Source organism: Adiantum capillus-veneris, chromosome 8, assembly GCF_014529385.1.
Source record: "Adiantum capillus-veneris isolate H3 chromosome 8, ASM1452938v2, whole genome shotgun sequence".
Lineage (NCBI taxonomy): Eukaryota > Viridiplantae > Streptophyta > Polypodiopsida > Polypodiales > Pteridaceae > Adiantum > Adiantum capillus-veneris.
The window spans coordinates 94,630,356-94,649,884 of NC_140938.1; positions in this window are offsets into that span (position 1 = coordinate 94,630,356).

Here is a 19,529-nt window from a genome sequence, read left to right on the forward strand (position 1 = left end):
TGAGTAGTGATGCGACGCAGCAGGTCTTGATGCTCTTCTGATGCCTCCTAAGGTTGGGCTCTATGAACGGCTGTTGAAATCACTGGGGTTAGTCAGACTGAGCGCGATTCCTCTGACTCATTGATTCTTGCTTGCATGCGCAACTTCTTGTCTTTAAGGTGGGTTACTTCCACTGCCAACTCATACGTTGCAGGGAACCTCCCCTTCACCTTCTCTTTAAGCGGTGACCACATGCCAGCAATGAAACGGTCCTTCTTTAGGAAATTAGGCGCTCCTTCACCTTCCTCCAATGAGGCAACCCATTGCTCCCACAAATCCACAAACTTGGATTCGTAAGTGGCATACTCTAGCAGACCTCCTTGCTTTAATTTTGTCAGTAGCTGCCATAACTTTTCTGAGGTTGTGCCTCCACCAAACCTCTTCACAAAGGCAGCACATAGTACATCCCATGCATTTTTGGTAGCTTGGGAAAAAGAATTGTACCAAGACTTGGCCTCTACTTTCATCAGTAGAGGAAAAATTTATAGCCGTGAGGCATCGTCATCCTTGTTGGACTCACAAAGGGGCCCTTTAAGGAGTTTGACTTTACCTCTCTCTACCAAAACGGGTGCATGGATAAATTTTTGCAAACAAACTCCAAAGTTGGCGGAGGTTTGATAGTTAGAATGTCCTCTTCAAGCTCTATCTACTGATATATAACACGCCATGAGATTCCTCATATTTTAGAAGATTATCTCATAATATTCTAAAATATGAGGAATCTCATGGCGTGCTATATATCAATAGATAGAGATTGAAGAGGACATTCTAACTCTGTCGGAATCTAGGTGAATCAAAAAAAGAATCTTCTAAAATATGAGGAATTTCATGGCGTGCTATATATCAATAGATAGAGCTTGAAGAGGACATTCTAACTGTCAAATCTCCGCCAACTTTGGAGTTTGTTTGCAAAAATTTATCCATGTGTCCGTTTTGGTAGAGAGAGGTAAAGTCAAACTCCTTAAAGGGCCCCTTTGTGAGTCCAAATTTTGCCTAATGTTTTATGAGCATAATCTCTAGTTGAATTCAATGGTGGTTGACAGTCTTTTGGTGCTATTTCAAGTCATAGACCTGAAATTTTGTAACTTCACATAAACAACTCACATTTGATTCTTTTGGAGTAAGCAATGATTTGAGATCCCACCTTAGATTCTACTTACACTACTCCTAGGTTCTTCTGTAATTGGGTTGTGGAAAGTGTCCACAAACACTTCCTTTCTTGTTTTTATGGTTTTTTGAGCCCTAATCTTAAGACTTTTCTTGTCCATCAATCATTCTCAAAATCCTAACCTAACCCTACAATCCTACAAGGTACTTAGCAAGTACAATCTACTTCCAAGCTACCTCTACACAGCAAAAGACGACACTCTTAAACCATGTGGTTATAAAGAGAAAGTTTTACTCTAGGTGATTCTAGAGGAAGTTAAAGGATAGCCACACAAGATGCTCTTGTTTTTTTCTAGTTCAGGTCTATTCATCCCAGGCAGCGGCGCCAAATGTGGGATGGGTTTCTAACCTCACTCCTATCTTATTGCAAGCATAGCGAGAACCACGAACATAATTGTCAATCCATGGGACTAAGCTGACTTGACTAGTGCATAGAGGCTACAAGAGGGTGTCAATCTCTTGCAAAACAACAAACAACTCACGTCTAACACAAGCTACACTCAAATGACCCAAGTCATCAAAAGCTAGTCACTAATCGGAAAACAAAACATGACCATTATAACATCAAACGATATCTGAATGTTACAAAACTTACAGGACGGGTCTATAAGACTTAAGCACACATGCTTATAGTCCCAAATCTCACTTTTAATGAAGTGAAAAAATTGCAACTATTAACATCAATGAGTTTTTGACCTAGTTGTTTCTGACCGTGAATGCATCTAAATGCTTAGCAATGATGCCCCAATACCCTACCTATGCTTACTTTGTGATTTCTTAGCTTAAATTCCTACTTATGATGAAATTAGGCCATGGGTCAGTGATGCAAAAGCTACAATTTACCATGATATGTTTACGTCAATTCGTAGAGCTCTTACATGCAGTTGGAACACAACAGACAGCACTGCAATGTGACAACCGACAAGTGACTAGGAAGCACGAGAAGGAGAGAAGTGAGCGCCGTTAGCTCACGCTGTGCATTTTTTTTTTCCAAGAAAAAGATCCTTCTATTAGTTAATGAAAACTACCCATAGGGCTACATCCACCTCTGCAAGAGAGGGCTACAACAAGCATGATGGGGAGACTCTCCCAATGAAAAAACAGCATATATACAATGGGGCTAAATCAAGAAATGGGAGGAGGGAAGAGACACATAGGTGGACAGTAGTGCCATCTGAGCACCCCCTGGACCATGGTGTAGAAAGGCCCAGGGCGCCAAAGTCGAAGGAAAGCCTCGCGGCGCTCCCGCATGCGGTCGGAGTTGCCCTGTAGTCCCTCAAGCTGTCCTCTGAGAGTATGGATCAGCTCTAGCCAAAAGTCACGAACAGTCTCTGCTGGTGGCACAGGGCGAGCCTCAAAGATGCGGAAACAACGGGCCCACCAGATGAACCAAAGAGCTAGGCCGCTGATGAGCTCCCAACACTCCTCTCTCTCACTGCACCACTCCTGTGGAGTAAGGTCTGTAGCAGGCTGGAGTGCAGGTTGCCCCCCCTGTATCACTATCATCCTGCTGGTGGAAGATAACTCAAACTGTAGTGCCGGGCCCGTGAGGGTGGACCAAGCCGCTGCCCCCCAAGTGTACTGTCGAGCCGCGGAGAGGGCAGGCATCAGCTGAAGAACTCGTAGCCACACCTGCTGGGCCGAAGGATAGTCCCAAAGACAGTGTCGCTGACTCTCCACCAACTGGTCATAGGCTGTACATGCGGCCGAGAGACCACTATGCACAAGCCAGCTCCCTACTGCTGTGGCTCTGTGTGCAACCAACCACTGGAACAAAGTGACGCGCCTCGGCTGTCTGGAGTCCCACAGCCTCTGCCAAAAAGTTGCCAAGAACTCAACTGTGAGACCCTCCTCCTGCCAATGACGTGCTGCAGCGGGGCGGGCCTCTCATTGCGCTGCAAGTATATGACGTCCAAGCCGAACAGTGTACTGAAAGAAAGGGACTCCTGGGCGGTCTGCAGAAGAGAAGGGGTCCCTCCATAGCCACTCACTAGGATCCCATTGTACTCATGCCAGTGGACAACACTCCCAAGCCCATAGCCTCCAGTGTCCTGTCTCGAGAGCTGCTGGGTCAGGGTCTATGACGCAAGTCCTCCCACAGATGCCCACAACTCGGATCCTCTCGAAACAGCACTCTGCTACTTGTGGGGCCTCTACTGTAACTCGTTGTAATCGTCCCCCACCATGAAGCTCAAAGAACAAGGCTGGGATAGTCTCTGAACAAGCCCTGACTGAGATGAGAACCTCCAGTCGTGTGAAGGCTCCCATCCATCGGGGTGCTACTGGCTCGAGAGGCGTGAGCCACTCAGCTAGAACTGACTCTGAGATGTCCTGATACATGCTCTGAACCCCTCTCATGCCCTGTAGCTGGACACCCTGCACCTCCTCTGACAAACCTGTGAACTCTAGCCAGTCGCCTAGAGATCGCGCTGGACCTGCTGCCATGGGACCCCATGAAAACGCTGTGCATTTCTTATCCAAAACTTAACAATAACTGGCTTTTATACCTTATCCAAGGTTTCTTTGGTCAAAAACTAATAATCTGGGAGCTCTAACTAAGGATAAATTGATACAATCTGGAAGCTTATACCACTGGCTCATCGATTACAATATCCACTTGGCACAACTTCCAATGCAAAAAAATGGTCTCAGACCTAGCCCTTAACAAATCTTCTAATGGCCATAACTTTTCCTCTAGAGCTCCGATCAGTGAACTAGAAAGGCTAGCATGCTCCACAACTCAAGTTCTTTGATCCTATTAACTTACACTAGCTCGGACTAGTGGACTGCCTGCCCATACTTGCCCTGTTTGTTGGTGTTCTATAAGACCTTGCAACTTAGAAGAGTGGCTATCTCTTATACCGTGGCTCCATTTGATGAGCTGTTTGGAGAGAATTTTGGAGCATTGCAAACAAAACATTATAGGGCACTGTCTTGCAACTTTAGTCACTTTGACCTACCATCCCAATTGGCCCGCCTTGGAGCCCTTTTGGGCTAAAAATCTGCATCAAGCATACATTTCCACTGACACCTGCTTGCCAAGGGCCTTCATACCTGCTTTAGCTCTCTATCTTGCAGCTATAGGCACCCTTAGCTTGGCATTGCACGCTTCATGGCATCATGAAACTTTGCTTGCACCATGGTGTGTGCATCACGGCGAACCACTAACATTGGTGTCATTGTCAGGGATAGTGATCCTTAGGTAGTGAGTGACCTAGTCATAAAATTTTAGTTAGAGACCTTTGATTTTGATTTGCATTCCATTTAAACTTTGATAGTCAAGAAACTAGACACGGGGTTTAGTGCTTGGTAGAGGCTAGAAGTCAAGGACTTGCTAGGTCCATTATTGAGAGGTATTGAGAGTTGTGAGTGAGATACAAGAGCATATCATTTTGCATATTTTATGATGCTTTGAAAGTACTATTTCATATTATTTTTTTCTTCCAATTTTATACCATTTTTTGGTTTCTATTTATAGGAATCATTTGAGTACTTAGGAGTAGTTAAGGTAACATTTACAACCATCAAATTACGCAAAAGGGGCCAGGGAGAAAAGTGTCAAAACCATCATTTGGTAATCGAGACCATAAACTCTAAAATTTGGGAAATTCGATGGTCAAAGCTCAAAAGTTGATACAAACCCATAAGTGCAAAAAGGGGTAAACCAAACCAGGAAGTGTTGATCTGGAAATTTCAAGACAAAAGGTGCACGAACATGGATCACAATCCATGACCCCCTGAGACATTTTGAGCATAAACTGACACCAAGGGTCATGTGAGATTCTAGACCACTAGATATACCCTTTTTGAAGAAAAATTAACACATAAAACTCATCCAAATCAAGAAATTGGTTAAAAAGCACAAAACTTGGAAATAGACAAAAATTGGGGCTTTTTTTACTTTTTGGGACCCAAATTAAAAAAAATGTGTAAATCTAACATCTACAAGGTGATCGCGATCCATGACCCTCTAAGGAATTTGAAGCTGATATTTGAGCAGTGAGTAGCTGACAACATTTGGGGAAACTTTTGTAAAGGGGACCATAGCAAAAAACAACCAAATGTTGTGACCCAATCACCAAAATACCAATTGCAAGTGAAAAATCGCAAGGCAGAACAAAATTGGCTTCCGATAAAGAAAAGATTTTCTAGATCCAAAAATAACTGTTGGGTAGAGTCCATAGGCTATAGGTAATCATCAAGCCAAGTTTGGGGTTTAGATCTGATGGAACATGGATCACGATCCATGTCCCCTTGGAAATTTTTTGGACAGAGACCATATAGCCTTGTAGAGTAGGAGACCAATACAAACAACTTATCCAAAATCAAGGGCACCAAAAAACTTTGACAAGTGGGTAAAAACTGGGCAAGAATTATTTGAGGCCAAAAACCACCACAAAGACCTAGACGTAACTTTTGGATAATCTAAAGGGATTCAAACCACATAAAAATCACAGAACAAGGATCTTGAGACAGTGAGAGACCTGTGCGCCAAGTTCTGGTAAATTTTGATACTGGGATACATGGATCAGGATCCATGATCCTTTGTCATAGAGTGAACTCCAATTGGTACCAAAGCTAGCACTAGTCCCTAGGACCATAGTGGTCTTTTCAAAATTCAATTTGGATTTGAGTTGTTCATATTACAAACAAAATTTTGATAAAGTGCGATAAAATTTTGATTCGAACAGATTTTGACTAACCAAGCAGCTGTAAAGTTATAGCCACCAAGTGATTTTTGTACAGGTGTGGAAATAAAAATTTACAGCTCAATTTGTTGTTGATTGGAGAATTAGATGCACGCTAAAGGGTAAACGGTCAGGGTTTTGTAAGTGTAATTTTCTTGATGTATTCCCGATCATGAAAGTTTTATCCAAAAAGAAACCCTACTACTAGAGACATTCAAGTGTGACTTGCAATGAGATTGAGAGATATATGTACTTTGGGGGACCACTCCATCAGTACTATGTCACCCCTAGCATGCTCAAACCTACTTTCTCTAAAATGACAAGGCAAGAAACTACTAGAGTGAGTCCTCTGAGAACACGTGTGGAAGATTCTTTCAATCGACCAAATATCTTTGAGTCCAGACTGATGGTATCTTTAAATTCCAAGGTTCCTATGTCTACAGCTTGAGGTAGTTATATTCTTGACACAAATTTTAGTACGAGGGTGCCTGATACTAGACTTGAGGTAGAGACACAAGACGAGAGGAGAGGGTAATTGACCAAACTTCCTCAAGGCCACCTGAGTGAAAGCATGTACTGGTGGTACCACCTTTTTCACTTTTTAGTGGTTCCTTTTGTAAAAGGTGGGGACTGGTAAAATTTCTATGAAGACACTCAAAATTTGTCTAAGGATGTAGTTTTAGATTCTACTTTCCAAAAGCTATCCATTGATATATAGCAAGGTCATAGATTTTCAACTTGAAACATGAAACCAAAGGTGCTACCAAAGGACTGTCCAAGATACCACTTTTTGGTACCACCAATACATGCTTTGACCCACCTATAAGTGGATATAAGACGAGAGATGTAGTGGTAGAAGAGCATATGACAACGAGAATGTTAGCAAAAACTCAAAGAATGCGACCTTAATGAAGCACAAAATTCTGAAAATTGGATGGATATCATGCAACCAGAATATGATGCACTTATATAAAATTACACGTGGAGTTTATATGATGTGTCTCCGGGCAAAAACGCTATTGGTACAAAGCGGACTTACAAATTGAAGCAAAAGCCAAATGGTGAAATTGATCGCTATAAGGCTTGACTTGTTGCAAAAGGCTATGCACAACAGAAAGGCATAGATTATGAAGAGACTTTTGATCCCACTTTTTGTATGCCTACTGTGTATTTTCTTTGTGCATTGGTAGCTCATTTTGGTCAGAATGTACATCAATCAAACATTGTTATTGCTTTCTTGAATGGTGAAATATTTGAGGAAGTTTATGTAATGCAACCTCATGGTTTTGTGAAGAAAGGAAAAGAGGATAAACTGTGCAAATGTAAGAAAGCTTTGTATTGCATTAAAAAATCTCCTTGTGCTTGGTATGAGAAAACTGACACTTATTTGGTCAAATGAGGCTTTTGTAGTAGTCCAATAGAAAGCACTTTGTATGTAAAGCATGAGGGTGGTGTAATTCTCATCAATATTCTATATGTGCATGATTTGCTGATCATTGATCCAAATGAGGCACATATTTTTGAGTTTAAGGTTGATTTGAATGGTAATTTCAAGACGAAATATTTGGGGCTGTTGCATCATTACTTGGGCATACAATTTAAGTAGTGTGATGGTGGTATCGCCTTATGTTAGACAAGATCCATAGAGACAATGCTCTATAAGTTTGGACTTAGGATTGCAAACATATTGACACTCCCATGGATACAAGTTTGAAATTGAGTCTTCATGATGCTAGTGATCTTGTCAATGTTACTCTTTACCAAACTACTATTGAATACCTTATTTATGTATGTAACATAAGGCCAGATATTCCATTTGAAGTCTCACATGTCAGCAAATTTATGCATAGCCCAGGGTCTAAGCATTGGTAGATTGTCAAGAGGATCTTGCACCACTTGAGTGGAATTACTTTACATCTTGGGTTGCTTAATCCCAACGGGCGATCATTGATGCCAAATTTACATGTCTTTTTAGACTTAGATTGGGCTTGTTGTTTTGACACACGAGTGTCCACAAGTGGTTTTTGTTTTATTCTCAACAGCTCATGCATATCATGATTGAGCAAGAAGCAACCTATTATGGCCACTTCTAATTTTGAGGCTGAGTTCAAGGCAATCTTCATAGCTACAATTGAGTGTGTATGGCTCAAATGCCTTATGGCTCATTTGGGTGTTGGGTAGGAGACTTCCAACATCATCTACACGGACAGTCAGAGCGCATTAGCAGTTGCAATGAACCCGATTTTTCATGATTGCACAAAGCACATTGAGTTGAATTACCACTATGTCAGGGAGATGTAAGGTGTGAGCTTTGTACTAGAGTACTCGAGTATTAATCAAGGAGAGGATAGGTAGAATTATCCCACATGCAGTGGTGCAAGGTTGTAGAGCTACTTAAAGATCATTTCATGAATGAATAAACACAATTCTATCTCTCTTGTTTATGGTGAGCTTGTGATGGCTTAGCAACAACTCAAGGTCGTTTTATGACTCCAAGTTAATTGATCTTGGAACCTAGTTTTCTTGAGTAATAATCTAGCCAGCATACACTCTCTTATGTGCACGATGTTTCTCTTTCATCCAACCTAGCTATAACAATTCCATTCCCATCAAGTGGTGTGAGAGCTCTAGTACATGCTAGCTAGGTTTCCTGTTATGCATTTGTATGATTAGCTTTCCCTAATACCTATTTGCATTAGCTTAATAATCCCAATCCCTAATCATCACTTGGGCAAGAGCATGCTCCACTACCCTTTGGTAATTAGGTGAAGGGGAACTCGCATTTAGCATTGCTTGTGTGCTCAATTCCTCAAATAGTGTGCATTTTGTGCTCATTTTTTCATTGGCATTGCAACCATTGTATTGTGTATTTTCTTTTGTGGTCTATGTGTGTGCGCGAAGCCATTATCGAGAGAAATCCATCAAATATCCCTTTGGTTTAATTGAGCCTTGCATGTTGAGCTAATTAGACAATTAAAATTTGCATGTTGTGTGCCAGCATAGCTCCTTGCAAGCAATAGCTCTCTAATGAGATTTTAACCACCTAATTTAGACATCATTAGCTCCTAATCCGACATCTCCAAGGTCAAGCTAACTTTATGTGTGTGTGTGTGTGTGTGTGTGTGTGTGGTTTCCTGCACGGTGAAAGTCAAAATTCTTTTTATGGGAGCCCATCATAAGCAAGCTTGTTAGCCTCATTGGCTAGCCCAAATTGGATGGGATATTCTTGGTCTTTGAGGTTGTGTGTTCAAAGGCACTCCCTATTTTGAGAAAGTTGGGCGGATACCGATTCACCATCAAATTCAATTTTTTGGATTTAGTCGAGTCTGTAAGAGCCTGGTCCCGTGTGTAGAGGAATTTTGGGCCACAGCAGGATGCCAAATTGTATGAAGCATGCCTTGTTGAAGCTTTTGAGTCTATAAGTCCCTGATCCCATGGCTTCTCTTGTGCGCCCATTGACGGATGTGGAAGGCATCAAACCTCCCACTTTTGGGTTTTTGGCTTCCCATGAGGTAATTCCCATGTCTTTGTTGCTTGCAAGAGGTCTCTCTTAGGCCTTTTTCCCACGGTTCTACTGTACCAAGGTAGCACCTGTAAGGGGACCAAAACTCTTAACCTTGGGAGGGTTCTCACCTGTAGCAGAGTCGAAGCATCAAGCACCTTTCAAGCACTTCAAATATCCATGAAGAATCATCATAGAATGAGACGGAGGAAGAGTGGATTGATAGGACTTCAGAAGAAGAAGGTAGCGGTAGCACTATGGAAGAGGATTCTTCCATTTTTAATTCATGGTGGTGAGGTTTAAGCCAAACAACCTTGGAGGAGGTAGGTTCCAAAGAGAACCAAAATTTACAAGATGAAGGAATGTTAGAAGGTATGTTGTCTACAACACTTACAAACAACAAAAGAGAGAAGTTCAAATGTGTGCTAAGAAATTTTCCTATGCTCTTTACTAAAGACTACATAGACGTGCATGGAGTAGATGCTGTTCAACACAATATCAAGTGAAACCTAGAGTCCACACCTAAGGCTTAGACTAGGAGTCATCAAGGAGCAGGCTTTACTCAAGGAGGTAAGAAAGCTTTTAGTAGTAGGTTTCATTTATCTAGTGGAGAATTCAGAGTGGGTCTCCCCAATTGTGGTCACTCCTAAAAATAATAGGAAGTGGAGGGTGTGTGTGGACTACAGGACACTCAATGAGGCAACCAAGAGAGATCACTTTCCCCTCCCATTTAAGGATGAGATACTAAATGAGGTAGCTGGTCATGAGAAGTACACTGTGTGTAATGGCTACTCAGGCTACTTCCAAATAGGTATCACATCAGAGGATCAATTGAAAACAACCTTCATCACTTCTTGGGGTTGTTATGCTTTCAGAGTCATGCCATTTGGCCTGACAAATGCTCCTGCAACTTTCCAACGCTTCATGACGAGGGTGTTTTAAGAATTTTATGGAAAGTCATTAGGGTTTTTATTGATGACTTTTGCATTTATAGTTCAAAATTATTGCACCTATAGAGGGTAGAATAAGGTTTGAAGAAATTGTATGACATGGGAGGTCAACTCAATCTTGACAAATTCCATATAGGTGAGGATGAGGTGATCTTGCCTGGTCATAAGGTATCCTATAAAGGCATTGAGGTGGATCCTTCAAAGGAAAAGGCTCTTATTGAGCTACCATCACCCAAGAATCTCAAGGATGTTATATGTGTCGCACTTCATTCACTTAGTCTCCGAGTTGCTTTATCCCTTGCAAAAATTGACACAACAAGTAGAATTTTCATGGTCTAATGAGCTTGAAGAGTACTTTTGTAGCATCAAGGTCATTATGTCAGAGCTACCACATCCTTGCACATTATTTGTTAGCTCTAGTGTTGGGAAAGAAACAATTGGCAATGTTTTGCTACAACAAGATCCCCATAGTACTAGGATGTGACCCATCTACTTTGCTAGTAGGGTCATGAATGCCTTGGAGAGAGGTTACACAGAAGTAGAATTCATGATACTTTCTCTCATGTTTGCGGTAAGAAAATTTAGATCCTACCTGTTACCAAAACCTTTTGTAATTCTCACTGCAAAAAATTTATTTCCTTGGGTGTCATCTCAAATGAACCTTAGTACTAGGATTTCAAAGTGGATTATGGAATTGCATGAGTTCCAATACTCTTTCAAGGTAGAAGATAGTGTGCGTGCACAATTGGCAAGGATTCTCACTTATAGGGTGCATGAGAAGGAGATTAAAGTGCCTCTAATAAAGACCCTACCATTTCCACCACCTAAAAGTATCCCTAATGCATTTACCTTTCTCTTTGATGGAGATTTTTGATGAGCCACAAATAAAGCAGGGGGAGGTCTGGTGTTGATCAACCCAAGTGGGGAGGTGGTCATAAAGGAGAAGGTCAATCTAACAGGTTCAACTAAAAACAATGAAGTAGAATACAACATACCACTTCATGGTTAAAAGATGTGCATTAGCTAAGATATACAATGTCTCATGGTAAAGGGGGATGCACTTCTCATTGTGAAGTAGATTTTAGGCATTTGGGCATGCAAGAATGAATGTATTAATGACAAAATTTTCATGCCATATGTAGGTTGTTTAATCGGTTTGAAGAAGTGCAACTATATCATATTCTTAGGAAAAAAAACGAAGATGCTGATCTACTTGCATAACAAGCAGTTACATGTGTTGAGAAAGAATGGTGGAAATAGTTGTCAAGCAACCAAGATAAGGGATTGGAGTCATTGGCTCCCATTGTGAGCTACATTCTGAAAGGCAAGTTTCCACAAGGCTTTACAACGGATTAGAAGAGGATTCTCATAAAGAAGGCAAGTGTCTATCTCTTCCTAAAAGGCTCGCTCTATCAAAAAGGGAAGGATAAAGTGTTCATAAGAGTACCAACTATCAAGGTAATTCCATGTGGTGGTCATTTTGCCCAAGAGTTAACAATGAAGAAGATTTTGCTTGCAAGGTTTGTTTGGCCAAGCCTACATGTGGATGTCCAGCATTGGTGTAAAAGTTGTCACAACTGTCAAATAAATGGAAATAGAAGATTGGTACATGGTCCAATGCAAATTGTGCTTGCAAATGGACCCTTTGAAAAGTAGGGCATTGATCTTATGGGTCCTTTGCCTAGAACAAAAATGGTAAACTCTACATTCTAGTGGCTGTAGATTACATGACTAGGTGGGTAGAAGCTCAAAGTGTGGCAAGGGTAAATGGGAAAACAGTGAGCACGTTTGTCTACACTAATATTTGTTGTAGATTTGAGACATCTTTGAGAATTATTTTTGATAATGTTCCACAAAAAGGGTTTACTCACGTAAGTTTGTGAAGAGCTTCACATTCTACATCATCATAGTACACCCTACTACCCATAGTCAAATGGTTTGGTGGATAATGCTAATGGTGTCGTTGCATGCATAATTAGAAAGATGGCTTCTTGGATGGCTCCTTGTGGGCATATCAAGCCACATATAGGGAGGCCACAAAGTTCACACCATTTCACTTGGTCTATGGTCAAGAGGCCTTGCAACCTATCGAGCTTAACATTCCAACAATGTGGCTTCATGGCAAAGGGGCACAAGATGACCAAGAAACATGGGCAAATTGACTTATTACCTTATGTGAACTTGAGTGGAGAAGAGAAGCAGCTTATGAGTGCTACAAGAGGAAAACTATGCAAGCAAAGGAGAAGCTTGATTAGAAGGTCAAGGAAACGGGTATCAAGGAAGGTGGGCTGGTGTTAAGGTATGACAATTGACTTGAAAATAGGTTTGATGCCAAATTCAACACCAGATGGCAAGGTCCGTATATGGTCAAAAAATCTTTTAATTTAAGCTACTATTAGCTTATGGATTTAGATGACAAGGAGCATCCTAAGAAGGTGAATGGGTATCGACTTACGTCCTACTTGAGTCACTCTCTAAACCAAAAAATCTGCAAGAGCATTACCAACAAGCTATATCATCATGTAAGTCTTTTAGTTTGGTTTGTGTAAGGAGTTCAAGACAAGGTGAAAAAGGACTACAAAATGAAGACTTGTTTAAGGCACAAAACAACGCAAATATCTTGGAACCACTCTCATTGGAAAAGATGCCTTTTGATGGTACATGTATGTACCATCATCCTAGAGGAGGGCTAATGATAACCATTTTTTGGTTATCCAAAATAGCCATAGTGAGCTACCTCACCCTATCAAAATCACTTAAACACTGTGGCTATCCTCGCACTTTCACTGTACATAGGTGTGTGTGAGTAGGGGACTTTCCCCATATCTCCTTAAAACCCTCAGGTAGCTAGTCATTGGGGTAGTTGAGTCAAAAAAATAAATAAAAACATATTATGGCCCATTTGTGTGCAAACATTTCATTGTATATAGGGCCTAAATATAGGTATTCTCTATCATAATTATTTTGGTATTTATTTAAATATTTTTACCTAGGTCAATGTTATTTATCTAAGTATGTTATGTACATTGACTCATCGTTGCCATAATTCTCTTACCACTGTACATACACTTGGTTATATAAATAAATATTTTCATAAAAGCCTCTGTAAATCTTGGTGTGAATCCACTCCGAGAAAAAATCACAAAAATATCTTTCATCTAGTCATTCCCTTTTACTAAACTACCATTTTTCTACATGCATACAAAGGATAGATTAGAGTGGTTAAAGGATCTAGCTAGCTTAAGTTCACACACCACGGCAACCATAGCACCCAAGGAAATAGCAGAGGCCAAAAGTGCAGGATCAGGAGGATCTGTACTGGCAGACAAGGTAAATGAGCAGTACCATTAAACAAGGTTGGAGAGTATTGCGAGGGAGAAGATGGAAACACCATGCTACCAGTATAATTCCAAGGAGTAGTTTCCAAAGCTATTCTTGACAGTGGAGCGGGAGTTGCTATCGCCACCAAGGAAATCTGGAAAAAATGGGGAAAACCAGCTTTAAGAGCTACTAGAATGAAATTGCAATTGGAAGAGGGGTTCATGGAGAAGCCTCTAGGACTCTTAGAAAAAGTGATTGTCACTTCGTGTGGAATCGAGTATGAACATACATTTGCGATAGTCGATTTTAACAAAAAGAAAAATTATGAGATCATCTTGGGACGACCATTCATGCGACAATTGATAATGGTCCAAGATTGGGGTTATGACCACATATACCTCAGACATGGCGAGACAACAACTAAAATACACCTGAAAGACCATAATTACAAAGATGTGAACCAAACACTTGTCGAAGAGTTTGATTCAGCTACAGTAGCAGGATCGGAACTCCCAGCATGGCTAGGGCAACAAAAAGAGCTATCGATGTGCGGAGCTTCACATTGTGGAAGCTTAAGAAGAGAGTAATGCGTCTTAGAAAGAGCGATTGAAGACAAGGAGTATATTTCGGAACCTTTCCTTGAAGATGCCTTGGAACCTTTGGAATGGGAACACATACTATCAACATTAGATGTCTGTACCATTACAGATAGTCCAACAACAAAATTTTACGATAAAGAGAGCTATGATGTGCTACCCTACTACATGGGAAGCATTATACCTGGAGAAGATGAGACGATAGAACCACCAGAACAAGAAGAGTTTTATAACTCCTCTGAACATCTGGAAGTAAACAATGATGCAGATAATGAGTGTTCAGACACCTCAAGTGAGCGTGGAAGGGAAACAAAGAATAGCAAGTTTTATGATTTTTCTAATGAGCATTGTAACATTTAATGGCCTAATAACTTATGTGTAGCAGAAATTAGCATGAACATAGTGGGCATTTCATTAGAATAGATTCCTAATGAGAATTACAAGAGTGCTTGGGTGGAGAGAGCAACAAAAAGCATAACACCTAGTTAGATAGCATCGACAATACTTTCAAAAGAGAGAGAAATTAAGCTATTGACAACAGTTGAGGACCGGATTTGCATGGAGCCGGTCCCCCCTCCAAAAGGCTTTGTATTATAGTTTCTCCCATCAAGAGAGACATTGTACAATACAATTCTTTGTGTTCCTTCAAGACTAGCTAGTGCAATGAAGATGGAAGCTTCATACACCAAGCAAAACACTTAATCAAACACAACTTGAATTATCCCCGTTCTCAGACCCAAGACCTCACACACCTTCGAAGATGGTGAGAGCTAGCAGGGTATGAGAGTAGATTGAGAGGAAGAAGGAGTATCTTACGAGAAAGATGTACATCTCCTCACATAATCACTCATATTAGCATAGCTTAGCTTAGTAATTAGCTTGGTAGAGGAGATGAGCATGCATTGAAGCTTGGCTCTTGGTTGGATTTGCATCCACATGCCAAGAGAGTGTTGATGTAGGCTTCTATCTCACAAGCTTGGAGTAGGTGATGAGCTCTCCAGTAAAGCTTGGGAGGAGATAGAGTATTCTTCCTTCACACATGGTCAAGTGTGGGTGTGTGTGTGTCAATGCCAAGCAAAAATCACCCCCCTCTCTCTCTTGGGCGAGCCCTAGCTGCTAATTTGGTCTGGCTTTTGCCTTATTGGACCTCCCCAAGTCAAGCCAATAGGTATTAAGCAGCATAAGTGATAGCCTTCTGACATGTGTCCCCCTTTTACCTTTTGTGAGAGCTTTAGGTAATTAAATAATTAAGCTAAACTCTCATTGGACCCCTTTGTCTCTTGGCCAATAGAAATCAGGCAAGCCATGGGGCTTCTGAATGCTCATTGGACCCTTTGTGAGACTGCCCAATAGTCTTCTAGGAGACTTAATTCTCATTGGTTTCTTTTATTAAATGTTTTTAAATTAATTAAACTACATTTAATCTAGCTTAATTCTCATTGGTCCACTTCAAGGATCTTCCAATAGGAATTGGGCACACCTTGTGGGCATCTGGCCTAGGGAGCTGACATGTGTCCCTCATTCCCTTTGTGTAAAGGGAGCCTGTGTGTGTGTGTGTGTGTGTGTGTGTGGCTTTCTCTCTCATCCCCTACCTTTGGGGCTCGCCCCCTCCCATGTAGGGATGTGCAAAGACTTTTAGGGCACACACAAAGCATCCAATTTTTCCTAGGGTTGACCTTTGGACACAACCTTTGAATTTTGGAACCTTAGCATTTTGGAAGTCTTAATGGGCTGAACCTTAGGGTCTTTTTAGCCCATTGTTGCACATGGCTCTTTTGCCCCCCCTTTGGATCCCTATTTTCCCTCCTTTGGATCCCTACTGTGGCCGGTCTGCTGGCTTAACCAATATTCTAGCTTTTTCTCCCTTGGCACTTCCCCACATTAAATGATCAGTTTAATATGAGAAAATCATTTAGAAGAATTAGATATTGATTATTATGACATTACCTCTCTCTTGAAATCATAGTCGTCCTCGACTATGGTGTAGAGAAGATAAAGCATATTCATGAGTCCTTTTCTTAGCGGGTAGAGGATCCCTATGTTACCCTACGACATCATTCCATAATGGATGACTAGTCCATTTGGCGCTTGAGAGCCTGAGGCTGCCGCAAGCATGTCTGCACATTAGCCTATCAGTCTTCCATAGTAGAGTGACAAGCTCTACTTGGTGTTTGGGAGACGTCGTCTCTGCAAACTTGATCTAAGCATGCATACTACTTCATTTTTGTGCACAAATAAAGAAAAAGAGAGTCTTATAAGACAAAAATTTTGTTCATTTTTAACATTTTGTACATTTGCTTACTCTTGGGAAGCATTGTAAGCATTGACAAGGTTTAGGTTATCCTTTAATTGTATGCCTTGCATCCATCTAGCATCTTCGAAAGGATAATTCTTAAACTTAATAAGATATCGTTAGATAGTCTTACCGCCTCTTAATACCTTGTCTTCATGTCGGAGAATGGACTCGGGCTGCAACACCTCCTCTTGGTCCTCGATCTCCTGTGGGTCTTCAATAGTTGGTTCTTGAGGTGGCTCTCCTTTGTAAGGCTTTAATAGGCTCACATGAAAAGCATTGTGTATGAGCCAATGATTGGGCAACTTAAGTTGATAGGCCATCTCATTGATTGGCCTAAGAATATGGAAGGGACCATAGTACCTTTTTGCTAGTTTAGCATAGTACTTTTGGTGGCCCGTAGGATTCTTGCCCGTCGTGTGCCTTAATCGAGCCTTGGGAAACTTTAACAAGACCCAATCGTTTTCTTTAAAGGCTTGGGCTCTTCTGTGCTTGTCAGCAGCAGCCTTTTGCCTTTGCTGTGAGATAGAGATAGCATCCTTAATCTTTTGGAAAGATTCTTGTAGGTCTCGGCTATACTCATCTGCAGCAAAGATCTTCCCATGTACCTTAAGTAGCAAGGGACCTTTTGATCTTCCCTCAATTACCTCGAAAGGTGCTTTTCCTATGGAAGTATGTACAGTGTTATTGTAAGCATACTCTACTAAGGGTAAGTACTTCTCCCATTGGGATCTTTGATCTACTTCTGTTACATAGGCTTTTAGTAGATCGAGAATGGTTAGGTTAGCTATTTCACTTTGGCCATCAGTTTGTGGATGATAGGCCGAAGAGAAGTTTAGCCTTGTTCCTAAATACTCAAAGAGACCCTTCCAGAAATTACTGGTCATTCTAGGATCTCTATCCGACACTATGGACATTGGCAAGCCATGGTACTTGAAAATTTGTGAAATGAAGAGGGTTGCCATTTGATGGGCTTTGATAGTCTTTTTGACAGGTATAAAATGAGCTTGTTTACTGAACCTGTCTACTATTGTCCATATCCCCGTATTCCCATGGATAGACTTAGGCAATCCAAAGATAAAATCCATGGATATGCTCTCCCAAGGTGAATTAGGGATTGGCAAGGGTTGAAGCAATCCAGGTTGCTTCCCTCTATCAAATTTTGTCTTTTGACATACCACACATTTGGAAACATACTCTTGTATGTTCACTTTCATGGTAGGCCAATAGAAATATGTTTCAATTCCCTTTAAGGTAGACTGAATCCCTCTATGCCCCGCATATGGGGGAGCATGAGATTCATACATTACTTTCTCACGTAGTGAGTTAGTAACGCATAGTCTATTGCCATAGAGAAGATAACCATCTTGTAAAGTAAATGGTTCTTCTTTCTTCCCTAATGCAAGGGCTGAAATCACATCTCTAAAATCAGGATCAATAGCATACTCATCTATCATTGAAGATAGATCATTGTGAGTTGCTATGGAAACCGCATTCACTCTCGGTCGTCTTGAGAGTGCATCGACTACTTGATTATGCTTGCCAGCAATGTGAGCAATATGAAAATGAAATTGCGAAAGGAAATTTGCCCACCTCATTTGTTTGTCGGAGAGCTTGGTCTGCGTCATGAAGTACTTAAGACTTTGGTGATCCGTTCGCAGAATGAAAGGAGTCCCCAATAAATAGTGCTTCCATGAGTCTAAGGCATGTAGAACTGCAAGGAGTTCTTTTTCGTATATGCCTAGAGTTTGCTCAACAGGGTTGAGCCTTTGACTCTCATAGCCTATGGCGTGCCCTTCTTGGAGCAAAACAGCCCCAAGGCAATCACCACAAGCATCACATTGGAACTCAAATGGGTTTGAGAGATCCGGTAGTGTAAGCACAGGTTGAGAGATAAGCTTTTCTTTAAGCTTTTCGAAAGCATTGTTCTCCTTGGTAGACCATGTGTACCTAACACTTTTCTTTGTTAGGTCATGTAATGGTCGCGCAATTTGTGAGAACTTTTCTATGAAGCGTCTATAGTATGCACACATACCTATAAAGCTTCTTAGTTCATGAAGATTCCTTGGTTTAGGCCATCCTTTTATTACCTCTAACTTGGATGGATCCATTTGGATGCCATCTTGAGAGATAATGTGACCTAAATACTGAATCTCTTGCAAGAAAAATTCACTTTTCTTTTGATTAACATAAAGTTTATTCTCTCTTAAAACTTGAAATATTACCTGGAGGTGTTGCTTGTGTTCCTCCAATGAATTAGAGTAGATGATAATATCATCAAAGAACACTCCAGTGAAGGTTCGATGAGGCCTAAACAGCTTCTCCATCAAGCGGTTGAATGTGGCTGGTGCATTGGTCAAGCCAAAAGGCATGACAATGTATTCATAAAGACCAAATGTAGTACGAAATGCGGTCTTTACAATGTCTTGATCAACTATCCTTATTTGATGATAGCCACTTTTTAGGTCAATCCTACTGAAGTAGGTCGATCCTTGTAGCTTATCAAATAGGTCTTCTACCCGTGGAACGGGAAACCTATTCTTGATAGTGATCCTATTTAGTGCTCTATAGTCGACACACATACGATATGTGTCGTCTTTCTTTTGCACTAATAGCACAGGTGAGCAAAATGGAGATGACCTAGGCCTAACCATGCCCTTCTCAACTAACTCATGCACTTGCCGCATAATCTCCTCTTGTTGAGCTTGAGAAACTCTATAAGGAGGTTTGTTAGGTGGTGAGCTTCCTGGAAGAAGTTCAATTGCATGGTCATCATTACCTCGTTTAGGAGGTAGCTCACAAGGGATGTCGTCAATAAAAACATCTTGAAACCCCTTGAGAAAATTGGATAACTCTAATTCCTTTTGGTTGCTTTTATTTTCTTTTGCTAAAGCATTAGGTTCATTTTGAGAATCTTTAACAAAAATCATGTACACGGAAATAGAGCTCTTTATTGACTTGTTGAAAGCTGGT